Raw genomic sequence first — 24531 nt, forward strand, 5'->3', positions numbered from 1 at the left:
GTGAAGGTGCATCACCCCTTTTCCATAGTCCCCCATGTCCTTCCCTGATGGCCCCTTCATGACTATACCTGTCTTAGGTTGTTCCTCCCTTGAGGAATCTTACCTGTTACTGACTATCCAACCATCCTCCAGGGGCCAAGCAGTGTGAAGTAAAGGGGGCAGAGGCTGTGACCCTGCTGGGAGGATATGTTTTGTGTCCTTAGTGGCTTATGGTCCCAAGGTCTTTTTACTCAGCCTTAGTCATGGGCAGTTACAGCTTCTGAAACCAGGCAGGGACATTCCCAACAGTTTTCAGTCTTGTTTATTTTTTTCAGAGAGCCAACTCTTGGATTTTTTAATCTTTGGTATCATTTTTTAAGGCTCTATTTTGTTATTTCTACTCTGATCTTTATTATTTCTTTACTTCTACTCACTTTGAGTTTTGTTTGTTTTTCTTTTTCAAGTTCCTTTAAGTGTCAAGTTAGATTGTTTCTTTGAGATCTTATTTCTTGATATAGACCAGTAGTGCTATACATTTCCCTCTCAGGATTGCTTCCTCTGTGTCCCACATATTTTGGGTTGTTGTATTCTCATTTTCATTTGTTTCATGGTATCATTTGATTCTTCTTGATCTCAGTTGTTGACCCATTCATTCATTAATAAAATGTTATTTAGTTTCCATATCTTTGTTTCTCAGTGTTCTTCTTGTGATTGCTTTCTAGTTTTATAGCATTGTGGACTGAGAAGATGCTTGATAGATTTCAGTCTTACTAAATTTATTGAGACCTTTTTGTGTCCTAACATGTGGTCTATCCTAGAAAAATTCCATGTGCATTTGAAAAGTATGTATATTCTGCTGGTATGGGTTGAAGTTCTCAGAAGATATCAGTTAAATCAATTTTTCTAGTGTGCCATTTAAGGTTGCCGTCTCCATGTTGATTTTCTGCCTGCAAGGTCTATCCATTGAAGTAAGTGGGGTGGTAAAATCCCTGACTCTGGCCGTATTTCTGTTGATCTCTCCCTTTATGTCCCATCAGGATTTACCTTACATATAAGGGACTCCTTTGTTGGATGCATAAATGTTTACTAGGGCCATGGCAGGTGTGGCTCAGAGGATTGAGTGCCAGCCTGTGTTCCAAGAGGTCACTGGTTTGATTCCCAGTCAGGGCACATGCCTGGGTTGCATGCCAGGTCCCTAGGTGGACACATATGGGAAGCAGCCGGCAACTAATCAAATGTATCTCTCTCTTACATTGATGTTTCTCTCCCTCTCTCCCTCCCTTCCCCTTTCTCTGAAAGTAACTAAATAAGGTCTTTTAAAAAAGTGTTTCTTAGGGTTTTATTCTCTTGTTGGATTGTTCCCAATGTCATTAAGAAGTGTACTTTTTTTTGTCCCTTACTCAAGCCTTGGTTATAAAGTCTGTTTTGTTAGGTGTAAGTATTGCTACCCCACCTTTATTTTGTTTTCTGTTTGGAGGAAATATCTTTTTCCATCCCCTAAGTGTTAGTCTTTGTGTATCTTTTGATCAGAGGTGCGTCTCTTGGAGAGAGCATATATATGGGTCTTGCTTTCTTATCCTATCAGCAACCCTGTCTTTTGGTTAGAGCATTTAAGCCACTAACATTTATGGTGATAATTGACAGAGATTTCTTGTCATTTTTTTCTTAACTATTTTCCTGGTTTCCCCCCTTTTCCTCTGTTTAAAGCATGCTCTTTAACATTTGTTGTAGTACTGGTTTGGTGTTAACAAACTCCTTTAGCTTTTTCTTGTCAGGGATGTTCTTTATTTCTCCTTGAATTTTAAATGATAGCCTTGCTGGGTAAAGTAGTCTGGTTTTAGGTCCTTGCTTTTCATCACCTTGAATATTTCATGCCAGTCCCTTCTAGCCTGAAATGTTTCTGTTTAGAAATCAGGTAACAGTCTAATTGGAGCTTCCTTGTAGGTAACTGTCTGCTTTTCTCTTGCAGCTTCAGGATTCTCTCTTTGTCTTTAAGCTTTGCCATTTTAATCATGATGTGTCTGGGTGTAGGCCTCTTTCGGTCTAACTTGTTCAGGACTCTGAGCTTCCTGCACTTGTATGTCTTTTTCCTTCAGCAGATTAGGGAAGTTTTTTTATCATTATTTCTTCAAAAAGGTTCTCGATCCCTTGCACGCTCTCTTCTCCTTTTTGTATTCCCATGATGCAGATATTGTTACACTTGGTGTTGTCCAAAATAGTTCTTAAGCAATCCTCATTTTTTAAATTCTTTTTTCTTTTTGCTGCTCTGCCTAGGTGCTTTCTCTACCTTCTCTTCCAAATCACTGATTTGATCCTCTGCTTCATCTAACCAACTGTTTATTCCTTCCAGTGTATCACTTATTTAAAATATTGCATTGTTTATTTCTGATGGGTCCTTTTTAATGGTTTCCATGCCTTTTTTTCATGCTGTTGAGTAACATTATAACCATTACTCCAAACTCTCTATCTGATAAATTGCCTGCCTTCATTTTATGTAGCTCTTCTGGAGAATCCTCTCTTTCTTTCATTTGGAATCAGTTTTTGTGTTTCCATTTTGGCTGTTTCTTTGAATTTGTTTATGTATTAGGTGAGTCTGCAAAAAGTCTAGTGCAGACCCATGTCAGGCACTCCCTGTCACTGGACCTGGGCTTCATGGTTGGGGTGTCAGTCATCTGCAGTGTGTGGCTCCCTCTACTGGGCCTGTGTGTGTGCAGGAAGAACCAGGCTCTGCACCAAGATGGGATTTTAACTGCACCAGGCCTGGGAGATGGTCAGCTAAAGTCTCAGAGCTCCCACAGGTCTGCTTTAGCTGCTAGACTTGATCACTGAATAGCCTCCAGCTGTAGCTTCACAGGATAGGGTGATAGGGCTTCCTGTGAATGGAGCTGTTGATTCTCTCCAGGCTAATGCCATGTGGAAGGGAGTGCTCTGACCCAGAAAGATGGTCTCTGCATTATGGGGAATGAGTCAGCACAGAGTTCCTGGTGGCTGACCATTCCATTCCCTCCCAGAGCCACAGAACCCAGACTCTTGCATCTTTAGTGCACTCTGCTTTCCCTTTGCTGGTGTCCAGCGTAAGTGGCTGCGAATGCAGTTTGGTCCATTGGCCCTTTAAGAGACTCATTGTGTCTCTAGTTTCTCCTTGGTGGACAGAAAACCCACTGCTTTTCACAGTCAGAATTTATTTAGGTTCCTTTTCCAGTTCACATTCTCTAGTCTGGGGAACCCAGCTTGGGGTTTAGACCCCACACTTTTCAGGGGGAACCTTCCTGGCTGCTGAGGTATCCCTCCAGCAAGTTACTTGCTACTCCTGGGAGCCCAGCCAGTCCTCTAGCGCCTCCCCCACACTCCCTATCACTCATGTTGTGGTGGAGCAGTTTCTTTCTTCATCTCCTTGGTTATAAGGCTTCTCTCCAGCTAGTGTTCAGGTATTTTTTTTTTCTCATTTTTTTTTCCAGGATAAATTTTTCTTTAATTTATTTGTAATTCCAGTTTGGTCCTGGGAGGAGGTTAGTGTAACTTCCACTTAGTTTTCTGCCATGTTGGGTCCATCCCAGAGAAAGTTTTCTAATTTCAAGTTTTGATGTTTCTTCTGTATCTGATTGTATTCTGAACTTACTGGTTGCTTTCATTTAGTGGGAACCCAATAATGTCATTTCATAAATAAATGCTACTAAGAATTAAGAGTAGACACTTTTGATAGAGTCTAATGGCATTATAAGTAAATAAAACTTAAGCCCTGGCTGGTGTAGCTCAGTGGATTGAGCACAGGCCTGTGAAGCAAAGGGTTGCCAGTTTGATTCCCAGTCAGGGCACATGCCCGGGTTGCAGGTCCCCAGTAGGGGACACATGAGAGTCAACCACACATTGATGTTTCTCTCCCTCTCTTTCTCCTTCCCATCCCCTCTCTCTAACAATAAATAAATAAAATATTTTTTTAAAAAAGTCATGTTCTTGTATGGAGTGAATGTTGAATAACAAATACTTTAGGAAAAGTGATTTTAGTGGCTAAATATATTTTTAAAGATTTTATTAATGGAGAAAGAGAGGGGGAGACACATCAGTGGGTGGTTGCCTCTCATGTGCCCTCTACTGGGGGCCTGCCTAGTAACCTAGGCATCTGCCCTTCCAGGGAGTCCACCCGGGGACCCTTTGGTTCACAGGCCTGTGCTCCAATCCACTGAACCACATCATCCAGGGCTATTTTGTGGGCAAATATATATGTATTGATTGTTTCTTTAGTGATTCTTATAAATCTGAGATTTTTCTCTCTGATTTCATTTTGGGGAGCTGAGGGGAGGTTATAGGGAGTGCTGTGAGGGTTTCATAGGAACATCACTGTAGCAGAAGTAGGAATTACAACCTAATGAGTTAATGTTCACATTTACAGGATTGCTTATCATGTAGGTCTTCAGCATGTATAATACTGATTATCCCCACCCCTAGCATTCATCCTTTTATCTGCTTCCTCAAATCGAGTGCCTCTGGACAAAATTGTGTTTGTTTATCAGGTAGGATAATCTTCTTTTCAAGATTTTGGGGACTGGGAGGACTAGGTAACAGCTGTGTAACCTAGCCATTTTCTCTCCAGGCATTTTGAAATTGTTCCCACAATCAGGGTCATGTGAAAAAAGCCATTCTTTTCTGTGATGTCCTTGATTACACCTTCTAATGATGGGTCATAAGAAATTGGAAGCTTCCAGGAGATGGAGCTGTAAATGAATATTGAATTTGGTTTTAGGGAGTTCATTTTTTTTTTATTTTAAAAAAACACTTTTCTTGCCATATAGTTCACATAGCATACAGTTCACCTATTTCAAGTGTACAGTTCATTGGTTTTTAGCCATGTTGTAGCATATATTAATACTCATTACCACATTTTATTTATCTGTTCATCTGTTGGTTTGGGTTGTTTTTATTTTTTGGCTGTTATTAATAATGCTGTTATAAACATTTGTGTACAAGTTTCTGTATGAATATATATTTTCATTTTTCTGGGTGTATACCCAATAGTGGAATTGCTGGGTCATATGCTAACTGTATGTTTAATTGTTTGAGGAACTGCCACCACTAAAATAGTGTCCCTGTGCTCATAGGGACACTATTTTATATTCCATCCACCAATGAGCAAGAGCCCTCTGATTTCTCCATATCCTAAAAAAAAAAAAACTGTATGACTTTTAGAATCTGGCTGTTCTAATGGTGTTCCATAGTATTTCATCGTGGTTTTGATTTGCATTTCCCTGGTGACTAATGATTTTGAACATCTTTTCATGGGCTTATTGGCCTTCTCTATATCTTTTTTTTTTGTTTTTTAATTTTTTTTATTGATTATGCCATTACAGTTGTTCTATTCCCCCCTTCATTCCCCTCCACCCTATCCCCCGTCCCCACCATTACCCCCCCTTTAGTTTATGACCATGTGTCTCAAGTTCTTTAGATTCTATATTTCCCATACTATTCTTGCCCCCCCCATCTATTTTCTATCTACTATCTATGCTACTTATTTTCTGTACCTTCTCCCCCCTTCTACTTCTCTCACTCCCCTGTTGCTAACCCTCCTTGAGATCTTCATTTCTGTTTCCACTCCTGATCTAGCTGTCCTTTTAGTTTGCTTTTGTTTTAGATATGGTTGTTAATAACTGTGAGTTTGTTGTCCTTTCACTGTTCATGTTTTTGTAACTTCTTTTTCTTAGATAAGTCCTTTTAACATTTCATAGAATAAGGGCTTGGTGATGATGAACTCCTTGAATTTGATCTTATCTGAGAAGCACTTTATCTGTCCTTCCATTCTAAATGAAAGTTTTGCTAGATAGAGCAATCTTGATTGTAGGTCTTTGGATTTCATGACTCGGAATACTTCTTTCCAGCCCTTTCTTGCCTATAAGGTCTCTTTTGAGAAATCAGCTGACAGTCTGATGGGAAGTCCTTTGTAGGTGACTGTCCCCTTAGCTCTTGCTGCTTCTAGGATTCTCTCCTTCATTTTAATCTTGGCTAATATAATGATGATGTGCCTTGGTGTGTTTCTTCTTGGGTCCAAGTTCTTTGGGACTCTCTGAGCTTCCTGGATTTCCTGGAAGTCTATTTCCTTTGCCAGATTGGGGAAGTTCTCCTTTATTATTTGTTCAAATAAGTTTTTTACTGGTAGCTGTTCCTTGCCTCCTTCTGGTACCCCTATAATTCGGATGTTGGAGCGTTTAAAGATGTCTTGGAGGTTCCTAAGACTCTCCTCATTTTTTTGAATTCTTGCTTCTTCACTCTTTTCTGTTTGGCCATTATTTACTTTCTTCTGGTCCACTCCATTGATTTGAGTCCCAGTTTCCTTTTCATCGCTATTGGTTTCCTGTGCAATTCCCTTCATTTCAATTAGTTTAGCCTTCATATGTTTCTCTAATTTGTGGCTATCATCAACCAGTTCTGTGAGGATCCTGATCACCAGTGTTTTAAACTGTGCATCTGAGAGTTTTGCTATTTTTCCATTGCTTAGATTTATAGGCTCTGGGGCTTTGAGATCTTCTTGAGCCATTTTGGTCTGTTTGCGCCCGTTAAGTAGGAGGAGCAAAGCCTTGGACTCCCGGGTCGCTGGGTTGTGACTCTGTATGTGGAGGCGGGGTCAGAGTGGGGAAATGGCGGCGCCCTCTGCTGCCGCTCACCGCTGGGGCCTGCTGAGTCCTGTCTAATCGCCCACTCCCTCGCTTGTCTATCTGCGCACGAATGCGCGACCACAGTCAACCTGCAGCCCTGCTCCCTCGCTGTTTCCCCTCGTCGCTTGCTGGATCGCTCACTAGGTCCAACCCTGCGCCTGGGTTCCACGCGCCTGAGTTCGTCTGACCAAATTTTCCTGTGCTCCGCCAGCTGCTGGTTTCGCCCCTCTTACTGGTCAGGCTGAAGAATTTGTTGTTATCAGACTTCCGAAAAGTTCAATTTTCTGTGTTCTGGCTGTGTTTTCTGTTGCTAATATTTAGTTGTCTCTAAACTTGGTTATGTGAGAAAGCACAGCATCTCCACATATGCCTCCATCTTGGTGGAAATCTCCCTTCTCTATATCTTATTAGAAGAAAATGTCTATTCAGATCCTTTGCTCATTTTTTTAATTGGTCTTTTTTATTGTTGAGCTGTAAGAGTTCTTCATATATTTTAGATGCGGATCCCTTATCAGATATATTGTTTGTGTATTCTCTCATGTTTTCTTGGTGTCCTTTGAAATGCAAAAGTATTAAATTTTGATAAAGTCCAAGTTCAATTTATTTATTTTTCTATTTTACTAGAGTGCAAAGTCTTGCTTTTGATAATGTAATTGGATTTTTGTTTAAAAACATGTTGAAGACTATACTTTCAGGGATCATTTCTATAGTTCAATACTAGAGAAGTTTCTCCCTGAACTTGTAGAGCGCCTGAAACCACAAGGAGGAGGCGCAGTGTTTTCTCCTGAGTGTGAAGCTGGCTTTTGGTGTTGGTTTAGCAACTGCCGATAGCCATTGGTGATTGTTCTTCTCTTCCTTTGAAAGAGCAAGAGAAAGAGAATGCAGTCTAAGTGGTAAAAAACAAAACAAAACATCATGTTGATATTATGTAAGTTCTAACTGATGATCTGGTTATGATTATTTTACATGGTTATCCTGAGACAGAGGGGAGGAGCCTAAGCTTCACCTAGGTGTGAGGTTTAATTTTACATTAAAAAAGAAAAGTTGTATACCCAGATATCAGACACACTCCAGGCAGATTATTCGTTTTAAGTACTGGAATTATGCCATAGATTTTTTAGTCTTCTTACTGAAAAATGTTACTGACAAGCACAGGCAATGCATAGCTTGGTGTACTATGTGTTTTCATGTTAGTGTCACTTGCTGTCGAAATGATCAGTTTTGGTTCACTCAACAGTATTAATGTAAGTAATTATTTCTTAACAGGAAATACTACTTAAGTAATTGAAAAGTCTTAAATTTCTGAAATGTTTACCTTACAAGCAGTGATTTGGGGAGATAATGGACTTGTTTTGTGTAGTATGTTTTTCTGACTGTGGAAGCTAACTTTAGTTTCCTAGACTCAGAGGGGAGCAGTTAATACCCATTTAAGTGGACCCTCTCAGAAGATCCCATATCTCATAGAGTGTATGCCCCTCCTAATTTTACGTAGAAATTCATACTATAGAGGAACCACAGTATATTGTGGCTTTCATAATTTCCCTTCACTCCCTAGTTTGTTCAAAGGGGATTGTCCTTTCCTGGTTCTGAAATAATCATTGTTAGCTGCTTTTCTGGAGAATGTTAGATACCTTCTGTATTCTTGCTTAATCAGTAAGATATCTATAGTGTATCTGAGCAAATTCTTCTGCAGTAGTTTATTGCATTGTATTTGAATGTATCTGCCTATGTCGTAGTCTTCACTTCACTGCATTTGAACTTGGGGAAGGGATTTCTTTGTGTTTGGAATCAGTAAAACCTGCTACAGGACTGGTCCATAAATGTTGAAATATTCAAAGTGGCATCTGCCATAAATTCATCAAATGTTTATTGAGTGCCCCTTATGTCATCATCATTTTCTTTTCTTTTTTTAATTTTAATTTACTTTCATACTGACACTATTACAGATGTCCCTGTTCCACCTCCATCCAGTTCTTGCCACCCCCCTTCCCTCTGGCCATCACCACACTCTTGTCTGTGGGTTATGTGTGTGTATTCTTTGGCTAATCCCTTCACCTTTTTTCATCCGGTCCCCCCTCACGTTTTTTACAATACTCTTTCTATGTAAGTGGTTTATTAATGAGAAAATAAATAGCTTAAGTAAAATATAGCTTTTCCCGTTTGTATTTGGGTTGGCCAAAAAGTTTATTTTGTGGGGGATGTATAAGATGGCTCTGGCAGTGCTTAGGTTTCTTTAACTTCATTTGAAACAATTTTGTTAGATTGTATTGTGACAGCTGTCATATCAGCATGCATTTAAAAAATCAAAATTAGTGAATTTTTGTGTAGCCATTTTAATACTGAAGATGGAAGGATATGGGCAACATTTTTGGCATATTGTGCTTTACTATTTCAAGAAGGGTTAAAATGCAACAAAAATAAGATTTATGCAGTGTATGGAGAAGGTGCTGTGGCTGGTAGAACATGTCAAAAGTGGTTTGTGAAGTTATGTTACTCACTTTGATGTTGGGGTTGCGTGTAAGTTAAGTAGAAAAAAACCTTGACCATATTTTAACATGTGATTCTTAAGCATAAGGAAAACGTTCTGTTTTTAAAAACAAATTGTGACAGGCAGTGAAAAGTGGGTACATTATAATAATGTGGAACAGAAGAGGAGGGAGAGGCAAGGAAAATGAACCACCAACAACCACACCAAAGGCCAGTCTTGTATATATGGTGGGATTGAAAGGGAGTCCTCTTAAAAGAGTTCCTTCCAGAAAATCAAACTATTCATTCCAACAAGTACTGCTCCCAATAATACCAATTAAAAGCAGGACTTGATGAAAAGCATCCAGAATTATTTAACAGAACATGCATAATTTTAATGCAAGCTGTTGACCAGGCAAAAACTGTTACATCTTGGCTGGGAAGTTCTGGTTCATCTGCTGTATTCATCAGACACAGCACCTTTGGGTTTCCACTTATTTTAGTCTTTATAAAATTTTCTTAGTGGTGCCCTGGCTGGTGTAGCTCAGTAGATTGAGCTCAGGCCTGTGAACCAAACAACCACTGTTGGATTCCCAGTCAGGGCACATGCCTGGGTTGCAGGCCAGTTCCCAGCAGGGGGCGTACGAGAGGCAACTATACATTGATATTTCTCTCCCTCTCTCCTTCCCCTTCCCTCTAAAGATAAAAAAATAAAATCTTAAAACAGTTTTTTTAGTGGAAAAAATTCAATTCCCTGGAAGACTGAAAATGGCACCTGGAACAGTTCTTTACTTACACAAATAAAAAGTTTGGGGAAGATGGAATTAAGGAAGTTGTCTGAAAGATGGCAGAAAGTAGTAGAACAAAATGGTGAATACGTTCAATAAAGTTATTAGTGAAATTGAAAAAATGTGTCTTATTTTTACTTAAAAGCCAAACAACCTTTTTGGACAACCCAATATAATGTTTTACTCATAAATTTTGTTTGTTTTGAAGTGAAATAGTACTAAAATATTTTATGTTCAAATATAGTCATTAAATAAATGCCAGGTGAGTTAGTGTACAGTACATAGACTTCTAAATGAATTATTCATGTAGTTGCAGTTTTGGGGTATAGTTGAGGGCAGTGTGGTTTTGGTTGTAACCTAAAAATTCTTTTAGGTAGCATGACTCATATTCTCCTATATATGATACAACCCCCATCACAGGTACTTCGAAGATCCTCAGATCCAGAGTTGTTGTTGTTGTTGTTTTCACTTTGTTTGAAGGTGTAGTGCAGGTGCTTCAGGTGCACAATGTTTGACTTGATCTTTTTTTCAGATATATTTTTATCTACCATATTTCATCCATTCTAAGACATTTCATTATGAAGTGTGTATATCTTATGTAGTTTACGTGATAGTATTCTTTATTTGCTTAAAATAACGGTTTTCCATATACTTGATGCCGTCTTAGATTTGATTAAAACAGTCTTCAGAAGTTTCTTAAACACTTAGTGAGGGGAATATATACCACATTTTAAAGTACTTGGTTCTACAAACATGTTGTGATTTAATAATTGAATTTTAATTTATTGCTATAAATTTAAACTTTAATGTATTTTGGTGAAATAATTTTTAGTCTCATGTAAGTTTTAGAGAAAAAAGTTAAAGTTGCTTTCCCTGATAAACCTTCATTTAAGAAGAAGAATATCATCCTCTGATTCTTTTCTGTGAATTATTTAAGTATAATTTAAAATATTTAATAAAATCAATATTTGTGTAATTTCACATCTGAGGGGATCATTTAATTTAAAAAATTATATATAAATCATATACCTCAATATCAGAGATACCAGTAATTGTATATTATTAACATTTTTTACATCATTCGTGCTGATATTAATTATAGTAGGGTTATAACTGCTATTTTTGAAACAGCGCTGTGGGGTTATGGGCCCATTTGGGATTATGGGACAAGATTTTGAGTGAAGAACTGTGATGGGGATTAATGATTCAGTCAAATTTCTGTCTTTACTGACTGAGTGTGCATATGACAAGACTTCCACTAGGAATTCCACTGATGGGGCCCACAAAGGAGGAAGTGCACATAGACCAGAACGGAGGGCAGTAAAGCAGAACTTTCCTTCATTTACTTTCGGAAGACTCATGTTATTTTCTAAAATATTATGCTACTAGTAACTTTATAAGGTAAAAAAGCCTAGTGAATTTTAACATTGATTGTAGTTTGTCTTTGGATCCATACTGACGTGCTTTTGAAATCATTTGATAATTATTATCAATGCATATATGTTGTTAGTAAGTGTTTTTTTTACTTATACACATTTAATATAATTCATGTACTTTAAAATGACTGTATATAATATTTTAATTTTTTACTTATTTTTTTTAAAAGATTTTATTTTATCTATAGCGAAAGGGGAAGGGAGGGAGAAACATCAATGTATCAGAGATAGATAGATGGGTTGCCTCTCACATGCCTCCAGTCAGATGGTACATAGCCTATTACTGTAACTTTATGGGCCGTATTTTTATATAACTGGCAGTGCATTGTATTTACACCAGCACCAGCTACAAACACATGAGTAATGCATTACACTGTTATGTTATGATGCTATGACCTCATTGTATGTTAGGAATTTCTCAACTTCATTATAAACGGGACCACCATTGTGTATGCAGTCTATCGTTAACTGAAATATCCTAATATGCTCTATGACTGTAAAGTTTATTTTTTGTTTTTTTCTTTCAATTGTGGTAAAATAAACATAACATAAAATTTACCATTGTAATGCCTCTAAATATAAAATGTATCCACATTGTTATACAGACAATCTTCACAACTTTTTCAACTTACAAAACTGAAACTCTGCACTTATTAAACAGCATGTTCTTTAAAACTTTACCATTAATTATACTTGTAGCTCTAATTCTTTCATTTTAATTGCAACAGTACTCTGTCATTGATTATATCATGTTATGCTTAGGTTGTTTCTAAAATTTTACTATTAGAAATAACACTTGGTGAGCATTCTTATTCTTGTTCCTGCCTCCCTGTGAACACTCACAGGAATACCTCTAGCCTAGAGCTCTGTAATTATTACCTTTTCATCATCAAAGTAATTGTACCTACAAGTTTATTCTGTTCTCAGCAGTGAATGGGCTTCCTATTCTCTATGGGAAGTGTTGTCATACTTATGAGGGTGGCCCAAAATATTCCAAAATTTACTTATAAAAAATTATGTATTCTTACATGTTTAAACTTGCCTCCTTCAAAGTACTCTCCATTTGATGCTGGACACCTATTGAAATGTTTTTTCCCCACTGCTGAGGACAGCTTTTGAACTCATTGATTTTGATGCCTGTAGGTGCTTCTGCCGTTTTTTGTTTTATCTCTCCACAGGGGCAAAATGTTTCCCTTCAAGGACTTTTTTCATTGGGGAAAAACAGTCTCTTGGGACTAGATGGGGTGAATAGGGAAGGTGGGGCACAGAGGTCATGCACTTTTTGGTCAAAAACTGCTGAACACAGCTCAGTGTGGACAGGTGCACTCATAAGTCACCCATTATGAAATGGGCAAATGGTTAAAAGAGTCTTCCAAAAAATTCACTGAAGCCAGACACAGCCTCTCACGATGACCCCAACTGGTACTCTGATACAGATGGGTTTCTAGAACACTCATCTAGTGGCAGAACCCTGTACTACAAGGGGCCCACCCTCCAGAAGGTAGCTCCAGGTTTTGTCTCGGTTCCCCCTTGTATTTGTCAGTCTGGTTTCTCTGGCTTGTTTCTTTGATTCATGTTTCTCTGATTGTTCATTCATTCCTGTTTCCTTTAGTGTGAGTGTCATTCATAATTGTCTTTTCTTTGTTGATACATTCTGGATGCTAACATTTTGCCTGTTATATGTTACTCTTAACATTTTTCCGTTTGAGGCTCTTGTTTGTCTTTTGTTGAACTGGGTTGTATTTTAGTTTTGGTTTATGCTCTCTAGAATTTTATGTAAGAAATCTTTTCTTATATCCCAAGATCATAAGGCTATTTTATATTTTCTTAAAGTTTGTTTTGTCCTTCTTATTTAGGCATTTATTAATCTGCCTAGAATTGATTTTTTTGTACACTGTGAGATAGGGATTCATTTTATTTTTCCATATGTATAAAATGTTCTATTACCATTAACTCAATAGTTCATTCTCCTATTTTTCTTTTGAATTAATTTTTGATTTAGAGAACAGTGCCATAACAGTACAAAGACTTCCCATATACCTTTGCCCAGATTCATCAGATGTTAATATGTAATTTTTTCATTTATTTACATATGTGTTTTCTTCCCCTCCTTCCACACAGATACAATATATCTTTTCTGAACCATTTGAAAATAACTTAGAGACATAATGTCTTTTCCTTCCTAAATACTTTACTGAGTATTAACTGAAAACCAGGACATTCTCTTACTTTACAACAATATAGTTATCAAAATCAGAAATTAACAATGATTTTTATCTAGATTTTTATCTAGAGGGCCTATTCAAATTCTGCCAGTTTTTCTGAACAATGTCCTTTATTTTTAAATTTATTTTATTTTATTATTTGAAAGATTTTATTTCTTTAATATTTTTTTTACATTTTTTATTTTTGTTAAAGTACAATTGTCTCCATTTTCCCCCAGCCATCCCCACCTCCCACCCTCAATCCTACCCCACTTTTGTTTTGTCCATGTGTCCTGAAAATACATACATATTCCTGAAAAACCCTCTCCTTTTTTCCCCTTTATCCCTTCCCACCTTCCCTCTGGTTATTGTCCATTTGTTTTTTATTTCAATGTCGTTGGTTGTATTTTGCTTGCTTTGCTTTGTTGATTAGGTTGCACTTAAAGTGAGATCATACAGTATTTGTCTTTCACCACCGGCTTATTTCACTCAGCATAATGCTCTCTAGATCCATCCATGCTGTTGCAAGGGGTAAGCATTCCTTCTTTCTTTCTGCTGCATAGAATTCCACTGTGTAAATGTACCATAGTTTTTTGATCCACTCATTTACTGATGAGCACTTAGGTTGCTTCCAGCACTTGGTTATTGTAAATTGTGCTGCTAGGAACACTGGGGTGCATAGGTTCTTTTGAATTTGTGTTTCAGGGTTCCTAGGGTATAATCTCAGCCGTGGAATTGCTGGGTCAAAAGGCAGATCCATTTTTAGTTTTCTGAGGAAAGTTTCATACTGTTTTCCCCAGTGGCTGCACCAGTCTGCATTCCCACCAACAGTGCACTAGGGTTCCCTTTTCTCCACATCCTCTCTAACATCTGTTTGTTGATTTGTTTATAATGGCCATTCTGACCAGGGTGAAGTGGTATTTCACTGTGGTTTTAATTTGTATCTATCTGATGGCTGGTGATGCTGAACATATTTTCATATGTCTCCAGGCCCTTTGTAGTATTATTATTATTATTATTATTATTATTATTATTTATTTACAGAGAAAGGAAGGGAGGGAGAAAGAAATATCAACATGTGAGAGAAAAATCGGTTGTCTCTTGCATGCCCTAACTGGGGATCTGGCCTACAACCCAGGCATGTGCCCTGACAGGTTATCTCTTTGTCTACCTTTCAGGTAGCAGACCAGCACTCAGCCCACTGAGCTACACCAGCCACACCTGATGAATTTCCCTTAGTTCAAAATAGTAATAGTTTTTATTTCTGCACACATGATCCAAGTTTGCATTTGGTTGTCATGTCTCTAATCTGGATTCCTGCTGACTTTTAAATGCCTTTAATCTACTGTTTTCATATATGTATGTTTCTGTTTAGGGACTTTTTTACTAGGCTGTTGATTCCTGCACTAACTTCACATTATCTAAATTTCTTTGCTTGATGATGGAAATATACCCTATATTTTCTTTTACTTTAAAAATTTTCTCCAAACTTGCCTCTTAGGGCTTCCATCAGAATATTAGTCCAGTTCCAGGACTTGCTATTGAAATTGTTTAATTTGAAAGACTCTATAGATTAATATGAGGAGAGCTACATCATTGCTGTGACTTTGTCATGTAGCTAGAGTGCACTACTTAGTTTTTTATGTTCTCTATGGACATATAACTTATTTTCACCTACTCATTACCTGGGTGGTTTCTGTTCTCTATGGTGCATCTGGAGAATTTCTTTAAGGAAACCTTCTTGTCCCTTTTTTTGCAGTTAGAGCTCTATTCATGGTGCTCTCATAATACTTTTCCCTTTGTATTATGCTCCTTAATTGCTCTCTCTTAGATTTTAAGCTTCTCAAAGGTAAACAGAGGTTCTAGTCTTCCAGGTAGTAAATGTCTAGTATAGTTGCAGTCAACTGTTTGAGTAAAGGAATAAATTAATGTAAAGGTGAATAGATGATAAAATATAGGTCTCATTATTTTGCATAATTAGGTCTTCCTCATCATGTTGGTGCTTTCATAATTTTTATGGAAAATAATCAGGAATTTAGGAAGGTAAAAGTATTCTAATAAAACCAAAAATATTTCAGTACTAAATTTCTGAAAAATTAGGAAATATTACAGAGAGCTTTTATCAGTGCTTATATTAACATGATTTTAAGTACTGCAAAACCAGAAGGTGAGTTTTTATTTCTGTGACTTAAATTTTGAAGCTTTGTCTAGAGTGTTTTAGTCCTACTTTTTGAACAATGGAACTCATTGGCAAGGTGGCTGGGCTGTGTTTATTGTTGGGGTGCTGCTGGTGCTAGTGCTGCAGAAGGCCATCAAGGATAGTGAGGTCTGGGGTGGGAGCTTTTCAAGCAGAAATCCACACTTCTCAAAAACCCCACTACTAAACCAGCAGGGAATACTCCCAGATGTACCTTTCAGCCTTACAAGTGAATCTTCCAAAGAAACCATCTACAATTCCAGTTTCTCCAATCTCAAAAATGTGATGCATCACCACCTTGAAACCCATAGCAACATCTAAAAATGATAACACCAGAGGTCTCAACAAGTAAAGACTTCTACCACCGTAAAGTAAGCACAAATAATTTTTCACAAAACACATCCCACATGTTGACATCCATGATGACTACAACCCACGATAGTTCAAGTGACCTCTGTATCTTCATCAGTAACAGTCACCACAACTATAAATTTTAAAGAAAAGAAAGGATCAAAATTTGATATTAGCAGCTTTGTTGGTGGTATTGGATTACCTTGGGGAATTTTATCTTTTTTACATTGGATGCAAAATGTATTATTCAAGAAGAGGCATTCTGTAAAGAACCATTGATGAACATGATCCTATCATTTAAGGGATTCCAAGGACCAGTGGAAAGATTGATGCACCCAATTAATTAGTTTAAGACAGTGTTCTCTTTTTGAAAATAGTATAAACAGGCCATGCATTAGAGGTACAATATATTATGTAAATACTTTAAGATTCCTCATGATTACTAATGGTAAAAAGGGTTTGGTTTGGGTTTTTAATGAACATTTGGAGCATACAGTCAATGCAATGATTATATTCACTTTTAGAAAATACATAGACAAACGTTGTCCTATTTCCATCTAATTGAAAGACATTAAAAGGCACAATGCCATCTGGGCATACAAATAAGATGCTTGTCACAGCACTCAGAGTGTTGATTGTGTTTGTTGCTCATGCAGAGAACTTCAGTGCTATTCAGAAGTGGATATAACCTAATTACTAATGTCACAGCAAAACTTTTACTGTGAGTAAACCTTTATGAGTAAACCAGGTCTTACGCATAATTTTAGTTTAAGTGTCTCTTCAGAGAGCATTAGTGTTTTATGTTTTAAATCTTAGTACTTGGCTTAGAAACAAAATGCACACCACCCTCTGCCCCACACCCACATCAAATAAAACAAACAGTACCTGAGCTTAGCTCTGTTAGCCGATGGAGAGCCTATATTTTTATTAATGACCTCACTTTAAGTAGTTGATATATATCTCCTCTTTGTAATATCAGTGAGTTAAAATATTTAACATGATATATTTTTTAATTTTTTAATATATATCCTATTGAATATGCTATTACAGTTGTCCCAATATTTCCCTTTTGACCCCTCTGCCTGGTACCCGCATTCCCCCCTTCAGTTCATGTCCTTGGACATAACTCCATTTCCTATACTGTTCATAACATCCCCTGTCTTGTTTTGTCCCTACCAATTTGTAGTTCCTAATCCTTGTACCTGTCCCTTATTCTGTCCCTTCGTCTTCCTAGCTGATAACCCTCCACATGATCTTCATGTCTATGATTCTATTCCTGTTCTGCTGTTTGCTCAGTTTCTTTTTTAGATTTAGTTGATGATAGTTGTAAATTTGTTTCCATTTTAATGTTCATAGCGTATTTTTAGTATATTTTACTGATTATACTATTATAGTTGTCCCATATTTTCTTCCCTTTATGCCACTTCACCCTGTACCTCCTTTTCCTCCAGGATTTCCCCCATACCGTCTTCATTCATGTCCATGGGTCTTACATATAAGTTCTTTGGCTTCTTCATTTCCTATAGTGTTCTTAACCGTCTCCTGTCTATTTTGTACCTGCTAATTATGCTTCCTATTCCCTGTACCTTTTCCCCATTCTCTCCACTCCCCCTCTGCACTGATAACCCTCCATGTGATCTCCATTTGTGTGATTCTGTTCCTGTTTTAGTTGTTTGCTTAGTCTGCTTTGTTTTTAGGTTCAGTTGTTGATAGTTGTGAGTTTGTTGTCATTTTACTTTTCATAGTTTTAATTTTTTCCTTTTTCTTAGATAAGTCCCTTTAACATTTCATATGATAAGGGCTTGGTGGTGGTGAACTCCTTTAATTTGACCTTACCTGGGAAGCACTTTATCTGCCCTTCCATTCTAAATGATAGCTTTGCTGGGTAGAGTAATCTTGGATGTAGGTTTTTCCTTGCCTTTCACGACTTTGAATACTTCTTTCCAGCCTCTTTTAGCCTTTCAAGAGGTTTCTTTTGAGAAATCAGGTGATAGTCCTATGGGAACTCCTTTGTAGGTAACTCTCCTTTCCTCTTGCTGCTTTTAAGATTCTCTCCTTATCTGGGGAGGGGATAAATGCAGACAACTGTAATTGAGCAATAAAATATTTTTTTAAAAAAGGATTCTCTCACATTTAATCTTTGGTAACTTCATTAGGATGTGTCTTGGTGTGTTTCTCCTTCTGGGACTCTTTGAGCTTCTTGGAGGTCCATTTCTTTTGCCAGATTAGGGAAGTTTTCCTTTATTATTTGTTCAAATAAGTTTTGAATTTCTTGCTCTTCTTCTTCTTCCAGCATTCCCCTGATTCAGATGTTGCAATGCTTGAAGTTGTAACAGAGGTTTCTAAGCCTCTTCTCATTTTTTTGCATTTTTTTTCTTCATTCTAGTTGGATGGCTATTTCTTCCTTTTGTTCCGAATCATTGATTTGAGTCCTGGTTTCTTTCCCTTCACTGTTGGTTTCCTATATATTTTCCTTTATTTCACTTTGTGTAACCTTCAGTTCTTCCTTCATTTTGCAATTGAGCTCAGTTCTCTGAGCATCCTCATTACCAGTGTTTTGAACTCTGCATCAGACAGGTTGTCTATCTACTTGTCACTTTGTTCTTTTTCTGAAATTTTGATCTGTTCTTCCCCTTCATTTAGGCCATATTTCTTGACTCTGGGCACCTGTTAACAGGGTAAGGAGCAGAGCCTTAGATTGACTGGGTCAGATCAACCTGCTTTGCTGTGTTATGGTGCTGTGAGGGAGTGGTTAGATAGGGAACAATGTTGCTTGCTCCGCTTTCGTCCCACTTTTTCCTTTATGCCCACAAGCAGATTGTGCCCTTTCAGTGTTCATTTGCAGGTAGATGGGTTTGTTTACATTTTAGGATCTAGATCTCTCCACTGAATTCTCCTATAAGGCTGGGAGTTTCTCCCAGTTCCACAAACCCCACAGTTTTTTGTTTGTTTTTTTTTTTTACAGTCTGGGATTTTGAATCTTAGTTTCTGGTGCTGAAACCCTGGGTTTCATGGTCTGTCTTGCTCCCCTGTTGTTCCTCCCCACTCCTCTGGGCATGGATGTGGGTTCACTTTTATGGTCTGCTGCCTTTCCTTGCTGTGCGTCCTGTCTGCCCCAGCTGCCAGTCTCCACCCCTCCTTTAACTCCTTGGTTGTTGGACTTACATGCAAATGACTTTCTGGTAGTTTTGGCTGTTCTTTATTTTTAGATTGGTTCTTATCCTTCCTTTGGTTGTGTTAGGAAGCAAAGCATTTCTGCCTACCCTTCCATCTTGGCTAGCACTCCCGATTTCTTCCATGAAATCATTGTTAACCCATTAATTGTTTAGTGATAGTTATTTGGCCTCCATGTGTGTTTCATTTTTCCCCCCAGAAATTGATTACTTGTTGCATACCATTGTGGTCAGAGGAGATGCTCATATGATTTCAGTGTTTTTAAAGGTATTGAGGCTTTTTTTTTTGTCTAATGGGCGGTCTATTTCTGGAAAACATTATGTGTGTATGTAAGAGTATTTAACTGCTTTGGGATGAAATGCTCTGAAAATATTAATAAAATTAATTTGGTCCAGTGTGTTCTTTAAGGCCACTGTGTCCTTATTTATTTTCTTTCTGGAAAAATCTATCCATTGATGTCAATGGGGCATTAAAATCTCCTACTATGACTCTATTATAATGTCCATTTCTCTCTTTATGTCAATCAATGTTTACTTTATATACGTGCACCTGTGTTGGGTACATAGATGTTTACAAGGGTTATATTCTCTTATTGGAATGCTACCTTTATTGCATTACTGGTTTGGTATTGATGGCCTCCTTCAGGTTTTATTTTTTGGTCTGAGAAACCCTTTATTTCTCTTTTTTATTTGTTCTTTAATTTTAATTGATAGCCTTACTGGGTAGAATAGCCTTGGTTTTAGAGCCTTGCTTTTAATCACTTTAAGTACTTTGTGCCAGTTTTTTCTGGCCTATAATGTTTCTGTTGAGAAATCAGCTGACAGTCTTATGGGATCAGCTGACAGTCTTACGGGAGCTCCTTTGTAGGTGCTAACCATCTTTCTCTTGCTGCTTTTAAGATTTTTCTTTTAGTCTTTAACCTTTGTCATTTTAATTATGATGTGTTTTGGTGTGGGCCTCTTTGGGTTTATCTTGTTGGGACTTTCTGTGCTTTCTGAACTATGTCTTTTCCTTTGCCAGGTTATGGAAGTTTTCAATCTCTATTTTTTCAAATAAGGTCTCAATCTCTAGCTGTCTCTCTTCTTCTGGTACTAATATGGCATGAACGTTGTCATGCTTGATGTTGTCCCAGAGGTTCTTTAAACTATCCTCATTTTAAAAAAAATTCTTTTTCTTTTTGCTGCTTTGAATAGATATTTTCTGCTACCTTATCTTCTGAATAGCTTCGTTTCTCTGCTTCATCTAACCTGCTGTTGATTTAACTTCTCACTGAATTCATTCTTTCCCTAAGTTCCTTAGGTATCCTTATAATTTTTGGTTTGAACTTTGTATGTGGTGGCTTGCCTACCTTCATTTAGTTCTTTTCCTGGGGATTTCTCTGTACATTCATTTGAATAATATTCTTTTGTCTCTCCATTTTGACTACCTGTTATATTTGTTTCTGTGTATTAGGTAGATTGTTTCCCAGTCTTGGTATGGTTGCTTTATGTAGTAGTTGCCTTGTAGGGCTCATTCATTACTGTAGTCTTTCTGATCACCTGAGCAAGGTACCCCAGGAATATCCCTTGTGTGGGTTTGTGAGCCTTCCGATATAGTTGAGTCTTGATTGCTGTTGGCCTGTTTGTTGGTGGGATCCATCCTCATATTGGCTGACTATGATCCACCCTGACCACATTCTACATGTGCAGGGCTTGATTGTGGGAGTGGAATTCACTCCAGCAGGCTCTGATGGCTCCTGAGATCTCCCTTTTGGGCGTACTGCTTGTGGAACTACTTGGGTCATACTCTAACATGATCTGAAGCATGCCACCTAAGTGTGTTTGTTCTGGGGCCTTTTGAGAGGGGCCCCAATGAAGGTTGAAGTCAGGAGCTGCCTATGACTGGCTCTGGGCTACTTGTTTGGAGCTGCAATGTGATCCACAGTTCATGGCTGCTTATCCTTGGCCTGGGTACCTGTGGGAGATGCCAAGCTGCCTTCTGTTAGAACTGAACCTAGAGCTGAGTCTAGAGCAAATCACCAAAAAGCCCAAGACACCCCGAGATTTTCCTCTACCTACTGTCTGCTTGTTAGGTTCAGTTGCTAAAGAGCCTCCCATCCTTCACAAATTCTGTGAGGTATGTTCTCTGTGAGTTATCAGGTAGGGTGGTATTTACTGGGCTTATACAGATTCAACCTCCACCATGCTGAGTGTGAGGCCTCTCAGCAGAAATCTCAGTATACATCAAGGCTAGCTGCCACCTTCCAGTCGCCTACCGAGTTTCATGGTGGGCTGTGGTCTGAGGGATTCTTTAGGGTGGCACCACAGAGTTCATCAGGCCAAAACAGACCAACATTGCACTGTGTGAAGGGAGGGATCTGTACAGGAATGGTGATGTCAGTCAGGAGTGTGAGGGTAAAATGGTCCCCACCCCAGAGCCACACAGTTCAGTCTCTTACACCCCCTGTGTACACCTGGACTTCAAGATTCTTTAGGAAAGTTTATACCACTGGTTCAGGCAGCTGAAGGTTGTGAGCATGGCAGGGTGGGTGACAGGTAGGAGGATGGGGCTAGTGAATCCCCCAAGGCTGATGCTAAGTGGAGGGGGGTGCTCCGTCTAGGAATTATGGTTTCTGTGTACAGTAGGGGTGAGGGATTCAGCATGGAACCACACAACCCAGTCTGTCCTCACATGACTCCAGTCTACTCTTTGTTGTCCCTGACAGCCTGGGATGAGTGACAGTGAATGAGATTTTGTGCACTGGTCCTCTATGAGGGGGCCTGGGTTTCTAACACTTCCTTCTCTCCCTGGCAGACAGATAGAATCCCTGACTTTCACAGCCATGTGTTATATGGGCTCCTCTTTTTTGCTCTGGTGATCATGGCTGGGGAGCTGAGCATGGGGTTAAGACCTCTTGGTCTTCTTGGGGAAACCTTTGCAGCTAAGATATCCCTCCAGATTCTCAACCACTGCACGTGGATATGAGGAAGACTTCTCTTTACCTAGTCCTCAATTGGTTATTCAAGTTGATGGTTTTATAACTTAGTTGTAATTCCAGTTTTGTCCTGGGAGGAGGTGTGTGTAACTCCCATCAAGTGCACCACCATCTTGGATCCCTCAATAATAATTCTATCTTAGATTGGTCAAAGTAAATCACACCAATTTTTAATAGTCTAAAAATGAGCTAAGATGGCCTAATAAACATGGAGCTACAGTAGGGATTATATGTAACTTTTGTGATCAGTTTTTGGTTTACAGAGAATATCAAGAATTTTGATATAAAAGGATAATTTCTACTCACTGTGCATTGTGGCCAATTGATGTGGTGAATAGGGGGTGATAAAAATTTTCTAAAATATGCATGTGACAGGATATGTGTGACATAAACATTGTGGAGGAAATAGTAGGAAAGGCATGTATTTACATTAGTTTGAAGCAAGATTTGGGCTGATAGGTAAGTTGTATGTTACCAACTTAGCCGTACTGCTTTCAACTACTGCTTTAATATCTTTGCAAAATACACTTAGGGTATATTTTATAGTAATGGAAGCCTTTTAAATTTAAGTTTAAACTTAAGTTTAAATTTAATTAAGTGTTGTCCCCACATTTTTGATATTTCAGTACTTCAAATCACTCAGAACTTTGTAGACAGGCCTGCAATTTTCTTCAGTGATTATTTCTTTAGTACCTTCAGATATAAAACCACTTTATAAATATTAAATGTCATTATATATCTTTCAAATGTGCTTTGAATGTGAAATAATTTAGTTAATGTCTTTTCTCACCAGATAAGTTGTATAATTCGTTACTTTGAAATACCAGTACTTCAGTATAGTCAGTTTTTTGTTTGGTGTGTGGTTTTTTTTGTTGTTATTACAAAAATTGAAGGAAATGGTGATGCAAACCAATATTTTGCTTTGGAGCAGCATATTTCCTAAGCATAAATTTATCTTTCTAACTATTTTCACTTAAATGTTCAATTTGTTAGCAATACTGGAGAATATATTTACTTGAAGACAAATGCAGTCCAGATATATACCTATATAGGCAGAATCCAGTGTATGATTTTAAAATTTCCTTGGATGACCCATAAAATCAGTAATCAAAATATAGATAAATGATAGTTGGCAGTATATTATAATGATGAAACTGTACTTTTTTAGAAAATAATTTAAAGCAAGTACCTTTTTTTCCTTTTTATTATACTAACCAGCTTTTGGTAATTCATTTCTACTGAGATCCATTTTTAGAATAAATTTTTGTTCTCCACAAAACAATTGGAATTATTCTTGAGGGATGACTTCATAATGGTAAGGGCAATCAAGCTCATATAAGATTACTTTAAAAAGCAACTCAATAGCAAATAGAAGTTATTAATGTTATATGAATAGAAATTTACAGCTTAGGATAAAATTTCCCAGGGATCACCCTACAGGATTGTACAAAAAGCTTTTATTTCTTGCACAATTAATATAAAATTTAGTAGAAGTTTTATGCAATTCTAGTTAATATCATTGGAAACTAAAAATGGTCTGAGCCATCATTTATTGTTTCAGATGATTCCCTTGTATAAATTTCACAATTCTTCTGTGAGGTAGGAACTATCATTAGCTCACATTTACAGATGAGAAAACTGCTGAGGTCACATGTCACATGGGCAGTCTGACTCCTAGATCTGTGTCAGGATATGTTGTCTGTGTAGCTTGTAGTGCTATGTAACTTACGGGTTAAAAGAGTGACTTTGGGAAACTGGCAAGTCACATAACTTCTTCAAACTTGAGTTTCCACAACTGTAGAATGAATGCTTTTATGATTAAGTGGGATAATTTATTTAAAATAGCATATAATGTATGCTAAACAGTTTTTAATAATCACATTAGTTATAATAATGACTACTCTTGTTTTTGTGATTTATAACAGTTCTATATTTCTGTAGCCCAAGATTTTCAAGCATTTTTTTGTGAAGCACATAAAGTGACTAGTGTTTTTAAGTTAAATACTTACTGGCTTTTGCTTATATGTGTAGAAGGATTACTGTGAATGAGCAAGTTAAGAGATGTTGTGGTTTCAGCAAGAGAAAGAAGTTATACAAAATGATACCTTCTTTAAAGAAGATATCACTTCTTTCTTTGTGCTTCATAATCACTTGTTTGTGTGTGTAAAAGAGAGTGAGAGAGCGTGTGAACACATGCTTCCACCAGAGCCAAAGACAGGACTGATTCTCAGAGCCATTATCTAATTTTTCAGGACTTGTGTGGTGCGGCTGGATGGTGTTTCATGTTAGATGCTATTGTGAACAGAGGAAACCACAGG

At 37.7% G+C, this 24531-nt stretch overlaps 1 protein-coding gene and 1 non-coding gene across 4 annotated transcripts in view; both read left to right on the top strand.

Moving 5' to 3' along the window:
• Nucleotides 1-24531, top strand: part of UBE2V2 (ubiquitin conjugating enzyme E2 V2) — a 57616-nt gene that overhangs the window by 8361 nt on the left and 24724 nt on the right. The gene's annotated exons all lie outside the window — the stretch shown is intronic.
• Nucleotides 7303-7518, top strand: LOC119040543 (small nucleolar RNA U3). Its single transcript, XR_005080884.1, has one exon. It is a non-coding gene; the product is annotated as a small nucleolar RNA U3 (small nucleolar RNA).

Source organism: Artibeus jamaicensis, unplaced genomic scaffold (assembly GCF_021234435.1).
Source record: "Artibeus jamaicensis isolate MK-2021 breed Jamaican fruit bat unplaced genomic scaffold, CSHL_Jam_final scaffold_916, whole genome shotgun sequence".
NCBI classification, from domain to species: domain Eukaryota; kingdom Metazoa; phylum Chordata; class Mammalia; order Chiroptera; family Phyllostomidae; genus Artibeus; species Artibeus jamaicensis.